Here is an 11014-nt window from a genome sequence, read left to right on the forward strand (position 1 = left end):
AAGAGAGAAAACAGTGTTATATAATTAAATGATAAATTGAAAAGATAAGTGGAAAGCTGAAAAAAAGACTGAAAAGAACAAAGGGCATTGACTTTTAGACAAGATAAAACTGTTGCAAAAAAGAAAGGGGAATTACTCTTCCCAAAATGCCAAGCAGGAAAACACAATTTCATGTAATAGATAGAAAGTCTACATTTTTCAGCAAAGTTGGTGAATAACTGAGGAAGGACAACTTAACACAAAATCAAAATATTGATAAAAACAAAGGGTAAAAACTCCTTCAAGAATGGTTGAATTGGCAGAATCAAACTGCTGTGTTAAAAAGTCTTAGAAGTTTTGAAAATATTGGTTGAAAACTTATGGAAGTGATCTCGGGACAAGATCAACATTTGGCAACGAGGGGCAATAACTCTTCCAATTATAAGTGAATCAAAGAGTAATTCAGGAAAATGCAAGCTAATGCCTTGGTGATAAGCCTATCAGTTTTAAAAGAAATCGGTTGAAAACAGAGAGGGGATCTCAGAACAGGATTAATTCTTTGAAAACAACAAGTGGCAAGAACTCTCTCAAATACATTTGAATCAAACTGTTATTCAGAAAAACACAACTTTATGTCGTGATGATTAAGCCTACCAAGTTTTACTGTCTGCAACTGAGAGAAGAGATCTCAGGACAAGATGAATGGAATGCAATGGACAGATGGACAACACCATAACATAATACAGCCTGCCAATATTTTTATGGGCATATAAAACTTTCAGTCTTGAAACCTTTTATGGGTCCTAGTTGTTCATGCCACATTACAGATTTCAAAATTGCTACTACAACCATTTGAAAATTCGGAATTTAACCTTTGTTACCACTTTTTCTGAAGAACTACTGATCTTCTCTTGACTCTATTGATATTCTAAATCCATGTTGTTCCAGCTCTATATTAACTTATTGGAATGTTCTTGGTGGCAACTTGGACATTTTTGTTTTGATCCTTCATTTTCAGATACATAAGCAGTATTGGTTGAGCAAGTCATTCTTCTAGCCTGATCCTGAATTCCTGCATTGTCAGTCATTTGGATTTTTAACTTGAGTTTGAAGTTTGCAAATGTTATTTCCCAACATTAATGATGATATCTGCTGGAACTTTTTGGGAAATGTTCACTGTAAGACATTAATAAGTGTGCCATATTTTGAGTTTGTTTCTTAAATTTGCTCCACATTTTTGTCACTGCTATATTGCATATCTCTGGATTCCCCTTGATTGATACATAGCAGGCTGTTAGTAAATAGTCATTGTTAAAGGTCATGTTTATCAACTTTAAGCAAATTAGAACACTGTTCAATTAGGACCTTGATTATTGAAATAAAGATAGATATTGTTGTCGGAGGGCACATCTGCCTCGACAGTTACTTGCACTTACGCAGATTTGTTTAGAAGTTTGGATAGTTTTGTAATTCCTTGAAGAGTTTAATTATTCTGAAATAAATGTCATGTATGCAGTTTGAAAGGTACTTTAATATTTAGTACTAGTCACAAAAAGATATAAAATAAATCATTTCACAGATACCTGCACAATTGCACTTTTATTAAAATAATGTATTACATGTATCACATTCAGTCAAACAGAAAACTCTTTCAAATAGAAAAATTCTTAAAATATTGCAAACAAAGAAACGGTGTATTGTGGTATATCCTTATAATCTATCATAGCAAACCAGGTGTACATGAGTATGTAATCTTTTCTAGCCATTTTTGATTTTTTGAAAATCGTAAAGTTTTGATATTATATCACACTATTTCATATGGTAACTTTAAAAAACTTTTAAAAAGAAAGAAAAATCTGACTACATCTTTCATGGTTACCTTCAATTTTGTATCTATTAAAAAGGGTTTAGGGCAAGCAATTATCATACATGGTACTTCAATGTGTGGAACCTCTTTAAAATAACAGAAAATATAACACAAAGTATCTATATTTACCAATGAATGATATCTTCCTTCATATGTATACCATTGAATTTTCCTATTTTTTCTCCATTTCTTTCAATGTCAGATAGATCTAGATTAAATTAAAAACAGGAACTTATAGTGATAGACCTTACATAAGAAGGAAGGACAAAAAGCAATTTGAATAAAATGAGATCTGAATTTAACTACATACAGGTGTCCGACATTACCTTAATATAAAGTAGTGTGACAGAGCAGAGTGAATGTAGATCTGATTTTAATCAGATTGCAAAAAGGGCCAATAAAGTTATGTCTGTTTGCAATTTTTCCTATAAAATACATATACTACAATACTGAATTTAAAACACAAGAATACAATGGTATACTGGGGCAAGTGTATAGTGGAATGAGTAGGCTTTATTTGTATCGAACTTTTTTTAATTAACTTTGGAAAACAAAAATGCAATAACTGAACTAGGAATATTTCTCTCATTATTAAAAATGAAAACAAATATGCTTAATGTTAAATCAAAATGATCACCCTTGTCCTTGTATGTTATAATAACTCTACATTAAACCATGTTGATAAATTTGAGTAGTCAAACCATTAGGCTAGCAACACTAGATACAATTTGTCCTTTTAAGAGAACCATTAAACATGATCACAAAAAATTAGTTTTGCTTTAAGTCTGAAACTAGTAAATAAAATGGCTGTTATCATCCTTTACAATGACAACAAGTAAGCTGTGTAGAAAAGTAAGGAATACTTATTGTGTAACTGTTTACACATCTAATAGCACCATTTTACACCAAATGACAGATCATACTGAAAAATATATAATGGAAATGCCACTTCAATCAGGTACCCATACTAGACAAAACTGTTAAAATATTGGATAATAAATGTCAACAGAGAGAATTTGTTTCTATGTTGGCCTTATGTTATATATATATCAACTATCAATATCATGGAATGAGCAATCACTCTCCTTGATTGAATGTTGTCATGGTAACATACATAATCATGCAATCAATTTATTATCTTTTTTAAGTGTATGTAGAGAAATTCTACAAATTTGGATATATTAATAAAACCCTATTGATAAATTTACCTAGGTAATCTACTTCGAAATATCATAAGAATAAATTTTATCATCATGGAACACATATGAACAAGAAATTCATTTCATGTATAGAAAGCATCAACTCTTTTCCATGGACAATTTACCATCCATGGTACAGAACTGAACCTTAAGCATAATTCCTTAATGCTTTGTAGTTTCCAGCATGTGTGTTGTAGTGTAGTCTTGTTTTATCTGCTGTTATTATCCTGTCTATACACACTACCATCTCTATTCTACTTTACATATCATTATAACATACAATCATGACAAGCTTCATCCTACAACACACCCATTCAACATTTTTATGGAATTACAACGTTATACAGCCAATACTATATTTTACAGTGCTTCCATGAAGCTATCAGATCATATTATTTACAAAAGAATTCATTCCTATCGACACTGTTTAAGTGAACATGTGTTGCAAGCATACCTATATAGATGAGACTTTACCATAGCACCCAGCACCACATTCAATCTTCATGTATGAACTTACAATACTGTTTAACCAGTTAACAAAGATAATTTATCTTAAATAATTTATAATTTGGCCCAGCAGTAAAGGTGGTAATGCATGTGTAATAGGTGGTGTGAGAGTCCATCACTGTGATATATGTGTAATAGCTGTTGTGAGAGTCCATCACAGCGATGTATGTGTAATAGCTGGTGTGAGAGTCCATCACAGCAATGCAAGTGTAATAGCTGGTGTGAGAGTCCATCACAGCGATGTAAGTGTAATAGCTGATGTGAGAGTCCATCACAGTGATGTAAGTGTAATAGCTGATGTGAGAGTCCACCACAGCGATGTATGTGTTGTATGTGATGTGAGAGTCCATCACTGTGATATATGTGTTGTATGTGATGTGAGAGTCCACCACAGCGATGTAAGTGTTGTATGTGATGTGAGAGTCCACCACAGCGATGTATGTGTTGTACCTGATGTGAGAGTCCATCACAGCAATGTATGTGTTGTATGTGATGTGAGAGTCCACCACAGCGATGTATGTGTTGTATGTGATGTGAGAGTCCACCACAGCAATGTGTGTGTTGTATGTGATGTGAGAGTCCACCACAGCGATGTATGTGTTGTATGTGATGTGAGAGTCCACCACAGTGATGTATGTGTTGTATGTGATGTGAGAGTCCACCACAGCGATGTAAGTGTTGTATGTGATGTGAGAGTCCACCACAGCGATGTATGTGTTGTATGTGATGTGAGAGTCCATCACTGTGATATATGTGTTGTATGTGATGTGAGAGTCCATCTCTGTGATATGTGTAATAGCTGATGTCAGAGTCCATCACTGTGATATATGTGTTGTATGTGATGTGAGAGTCCATCACAGCCATGTAAGTGAAATAGCTGATGTCAGAGTCCATCACTGTGATATATGTGTTGTATGTGATGTCAGTCTACCACAGCGATGTATGTGTTGTATGTGATGTGAGAGTCCATCACTGTGATATATGTGTTGTATGTGATGTGAGAGTCCACCACAGCAATGTATGTGTTGTATGTGATGTGAGAGTCCATGACGACGATGTGTATGTTGTATGTGATGTGAGAGTCAACCACAGCAATGTATGTGTTGTATGTGATGTGAGAGTCCACCACAGCGATGTATGTGTTGTATGTGATGTGAGAGTCCACCACAGCAATGTATGTGTTGTATGTGATGTGAGAGTCCATCACTGTGATGTATGTGTTGTATGTGATGTGAGTGTCCACCACAGCAATGTATGTGTTGTAGGTGATGTGAGAGTCCATCACAGCCATGTAAGTGAAATAGCTGATGTGAGAGTCCATCACTGTGATAGATGTGTTGTATGTGATGTCAGTCTACCACAGCGATGTATGTGTTGTATGTGATGTGAGAGTCCATCACTGTGATATATGTGTTGTATGTGATGTGAGAGTCCATCACTGTGATATATGTGTTGTATGTGATGTGAGAGTCCATCACAGCGATGTATGTGTAAAAGCTGATGTCAGAGTCCATCACTGTGATATATGTGTTGTATGTGATGTCAGTCTACCACAGCGATGTATGTGTTGTATGTGATGTGAGAGTCCATCACTGTGATATATGTGTTGTATGTGATGTCAGTCTACCACAGCGATGTATGTGTTGTATGTGATGTGAGAATCCATCACTGTGATATATGTGTTGTATGTGATGTGAGAGTCCATCACAGCGATGTATGTGTAATAGCTGGTGTGAGAGTCCATCACAGCGATGTATGTGTTGTATGTGATGTGAGAGTCCATCTCTGTGATATGTGTAATAGCTGATGTCAGAGTCCATCACTGTGATATATGTGTTGTATGTGATGTGAGAGTCCACCACAGCGATGTATGTGTAAAAGCTGATGTGAGAGTCCATCACTGTGATATATGTGTTGTATGTGATGTGAGAGTCCACCACAGCGATGTATGTGTAAAAGCTGATGTGAGAGTCCATCACTGTGATATATGTGTTGTATGTGATGTGAGAGTCCACCACAGCTATGTATGTGTAATAGCTGATGTGAGAGTCCACCACAGCTATGTATGTGTAAAAGCTGATGTGAAATGGAGTGTATCAGAGGGAGCAATGCAGTATCAGTGGGAGCAATGGAGTGTATCAGTGGGGGAATGGGGGAAATGGAGTATATCAGTGGGGTCAATTGAGTGTATCAGAGTGTATCAGTGAGGACAGTAGAGTGAAAGACAAAGTGTTTATATGTAAAGGCTATTGCTTATATGAAAGAGGTCATTGAAGTGTATAATTGAGGTCTATAGAATACATTTGGAAGGGCAATGGAGTGCTAAGTGAGGGTAACAGAGTGTATTGTGGAGAATAGTAGAGAGCATAAGTGAGGGTAATGGAGTGTTTGAGTGAGGGCAATGAAATATATCATAAAAAGTAGTAGAGATCACAGTGAGGGTAAAAGAGTATTTGAGTGAGGGCAATGAAGTGTCTGAGTGAGAACAATAGAGCACAGAAGTGAGAGCAATGAAGTGTCTGAGTGAGAACAATAGAGCACAGAAGTGAGGGAAATGAAGTGTCTGAGTAAGAACAATAGAGCACAGAAGTGAGGGCAATGAAGTGTCTGAGTGAGAACAATAGAGCACAGAAGTGAGGGCAATGAAGTGTCTGAGTGAGAACAATAGAGCACAGAAGTGAGGGCAACGAAGTGTCTGAGTAAGAACAATAAAGCACAGAAGTGAGGGCAATGAAGTGTCTCAGTGAGAACAATAGAGCACAGAAGTGAGGGCAATGGAGTATTTGTAAGAGGGCATCGAATTGGTGTGAAAAACAGCAGCAGTGTACATAATGTATACTAGCAAGATTATTTGTGTGTGTGTCATGGGACATTAGAAAGGTTGAATACAATAGCAAATAGGGGCTATAAAGTGTGCAAATGTAAATGCAATCAAATATATCAGAAGTTAGCGAGGTGTGTGGGCAGCAGTGTATGTGTATGTGGGTAGTAACTGTGTATGTGATTGTGGACAACAGTGTATGTGTGTACACATTTAGTTTTTCACCAATGGAAATTAATGGATGGACATTCTCTGTTTTAAAGCTGTATAACATACCAAGTTTTCAGGTAAAAACTGTAGTAGGTACTCTTTAAATTTTTCCAACCTGATATCTTAAAACCTTTAGATAATCACAGATAAGCTCTTCTAGATAACTAGCGACAACACGCAATGGTTAAATGTCAAATGTGTGTGAATTAAGAATGTGTTCTGTCAAATGTCCAATATTTTAAGGGTATTCAGTTTTCATAGATACCTAATGAGAGCTCATCATCCTCAACTGTTTTCTCACCACAATTAAACTAGCTCACATCCAACACCTGCAATGAATGCATACATGTGTAACTCAAATTTCAAAAACTTGTTTACTGCAAAATACCAAATAAAAGATAGTTTACATTTCTTTGCACTAACTACACAATAATCTACATAAATGATTGATATTGAATATCAATGAGGTTAATTTGGATGTAATCTGATATTATAATGTGACATGATACTGTTGATTTTTATCTCATTCATAAAATGATTTGGTATTTACTCTACAATGAGGTATATGTGATATATGTACACACTAATTCTACCACAGCTGTTTTTTTTCACAATTCCTTCATTTATATAAATATGTGATTGGATTCATCGTATCGGTACTTACAACTTCCTCTTTAAAATATTAATAAATTAAATGTATCTATAATACATAAATATATAAAACATATGTAAACAAACTAGCATGGTGAACATGTAATTAAATTTACCAGTACCCTGGTATCTGATATTCTAAAACAGATATCTCAACTTTTATCATTTCTTTTATTTTGATACAATGTATGATGACTTGAAATGAAGGATTCTTAGCAAGTGATTCTAACAAAGCAGCTTAAATAATCAAAATTCACTAATGCATCAATTTGTATTTTCACCTGAGTGTAAACCATATTACTATACTAAACTAAAGCAGTGTACTAAAACAGCTATTTCAGATAGACAGCAGAACAGACAACAGTAACTGATGTTATATGGGTGAGGGAACCTTAAACAGGTGTATGAGACACTGGAAACATCTAATGAGGATGTTTTGTGGAAGTGTAGGAGATCATAAAAAGTGATTCCTGGCCACTAAAATATAATTATTTCTCATGTTCACCCATAACACAAAGTCTAGCAATACAAACGGTTAAAACCCAAGCTACCAACCAATCTAGTCTTGTGTCAGGAATAATAAAATTTCTCCATAGAAATGGGAAAACAGGGTTATTTGCAACATCTGATTTCTATTTTTGGATTTCAAATATAATTGACCTGGAAACGAATTGGATGATTAACTATAATCAATATAGATTATCTGACATTTTATGTGGTAATATAATAACAAATCAATATAGATTATCTGACATTTTATGTGGTAATATAATAACAAATCAATATCCTATTTATACACTTCAGCTATTATGGAATGAAACAACAATCAGAAATCATTATTTACATTAGTTTCTCATAACTCCGTAATAGTATCAAGGATTGGAACAAAATCAAAACTGCTTCATCAATAATGAAAAGTGTTAAATAAGGAATAAATATTGTGATGTTTAGCATTCATGTAGAAAGAATTTGATAATATACAGGAACCTTAACGAACAATAAAGCTTGTTTAAAGTACAAGGTGTTTGCTTTCAGAGGGAATATCCTATGTTGGTTCCAAGATACTTCAGAAAATTGTGTACAATAAAAGTAATATCTAATGTGGATTTCACAATATAGAGCACATTATCTACAAAGCTAAATCTAATGCCATCATTGGGTAGTAACAAGGAGGAGAGATCTGATCTGATGTTCTAACTAAATGTCACATGTAACTACATGACCAGGGAATGTATCAAGTTTCTTCTCTACAGCACTATAATAATCTATGAAACACCACACTTTTATGAAGAACAATTCAACAAAAAATTATTGGTTCAGTGTTGTGAGTACCATGTTGTAAAAAGTTTTGAAAAACATCATTTATGAGGACTTTTAAAAATTCCTATTTTTTATAATTAACTTCTTCATAATATTTCAAATAAAAAAGTCCTCCATTAACATTAGAAAAAAATTATAAAATCTGTTCCATTTCATATAATACAAACTTTCATTGAGACTTCTTATATGAGATGTGACTCTATACTTGAAACAACACCGACTCCATTAGGAAATGAGCAGGTACAAAATGCTGCATCATCATGTCGTCTGATTAGACAACAAGACCAAAAGACCATAACAATAATTCATTGAGACAGGGATATGAAAACTATACATTACTGAGTGGACAACACAGTTATAACAAATTATCCCTAAAACAAGACAAAACAATGATGTCCCAACACTTGCATCTATGTATTGATACCAATATATACACACACTCTATAGCCAGTACAGGCTATGATACTTCCATCATCAAATGACATCAGTGATCTCAAGATAAAGTTTTTGCTGAAAGGAAGAGGTCTATGAAATCAGACCAGCTGATCATGGTGAAAACAAAACCCTGATGTGATGTTACTGTAAAAACACAAAAATACATACAACACACCTTAACATCATCATACTAGTAATTGCTTTTACAATGACATCAGAAAACTGGTATAAAACCAGACATCAGTACACTGGTATAAAACCCGACATCAGTATACTGGTCTATAACCTGACATCAGTATACTGGTCTATAACCTGACATCAGTATACTGGTCTATAACCTGACATCAGAATACTGGTCTATAACCTGACATCAGAATACTGGTCTATAACCTGACATCAGTATACTGGTCTATAACCTGACATCAGAATACTGGTCTATAACCTGACATCAGTATAATGGTCTATAACCTGACATCAGTATACTGGTCTATAACCTGACATCAGAATACTGGTCTATAACCAGACATCAGTATAATGGTCTATAGCCTGACATCAGTATACTGGTATAAAACCAGACATCAGTACACTGGTATAACACCAGACATCAGTACACTGGTATAACACCAGACATCAGTACCCTGGTTATAACACCAGACATCAGTACACTGGTATAAAACCAGACATCAGTACACTGGTCTATAACCTGACATCAGAATACTGGTCTATAACCTGACATCAGAATACTTGTCTATAACCAGACATCAGTATACTGGTCTACAACCAGACATCAGTATACTGGTCTATAACCTGACATCAGAATACTGGTCTACAACCAGACATCAGAATACTGGTCTAAAACCAGACATCAGTATAATGGTCTATAACCTGACATCAGTATACTGGTCTATAACCTGACATCAGAATACTGGTCTATAACCAGACATCAGTATACTGGTCTATAACCTGACATCAGAATACTGGTCTATAACCAGACATCAGTAAACTGGTCTATAACCAGACATCAGTATACTGGTCTATAACCTGACATCAGTAAACTGGTCTATAACCTGACATCAGTACACTGGTCTATAACCTGACATCAGAATACTGGTCTACAACCAGACATCAGTATAATGGTCTATAACCTGACATCAGAATACTGGTCTACAACCAGACATCAGTAAACTGGTCTATAACCTGACATCAGAATACTGGTCTACAACCAGACATCAGTAAACTGGTCTATAACCAGACATCAGTAAACTGGTCTATAACCTGACATCAGAATACTGGTCTACAACCAGACATCAGTAAACTGGACTATAACCTGACATCAGAATACTGGTCTATAACCAGACATCAGTACACTGGTATAAAACCAGACATCAGTACACTGGTCTATAACCTGACATCAGAATACTGGTCTATAACCTGACATCAGTATACTGGTCTATAACCTGACATCAGTATACTGGTCTATAACCTGACATCAGAATACTGGTCTATAACCAGACATCAGTATACTGGTCTATAACCTGACATCAGAATACTGGTCTATAACCAGACATCAGAATACTGGTCTATAACCTGACATCAGAATACTGTTCTATATACTGACATCAGTATACTGGTCTATATATTGACATCAGTATACTGGTCTATATATTGACATCAGTATACTGGTCTATGTACTGATACCAGCATAATTATCTTTACACCTACTTAGCGTAACAGCTGGTCTCTGCAGTGATATAGTGATGTATTGACATTTATCTGTATAATTGAAGCAAATAACAAATCTTAATACTAGTTGCAATATACACAGCACAGGTATGTGCAGCCATACATCAGTGTAAAGGAAAGCCATTTACTAGTCATCAAACATCTGTATAATGTCGGATACCAGTAATCTTACACCAAATCATTTACCTTACACACAATACCATCATGCGTCTGTATAACATCTTTTAACTGACAATACACTACTAGCCCCGAGTCAAAGTTGCACACTGTGCCTGGATATAC

Source organism: Ylistrum balloti, unplaced genomic scaffold, assembly GCF_031769215.1.
Source record: "Ylistrum balloti isolate Yb309-2 unplaced genomic scaffold, AGI_CSIRO_Ybal_v1 Utg370872, whole genome shotgun sequence".
NCBI lineage: Eukaryota > Metazoa > Mollusca > Bivalvia > Pectinida > Pectinidae > Ylistrum > Ylistrum balloti.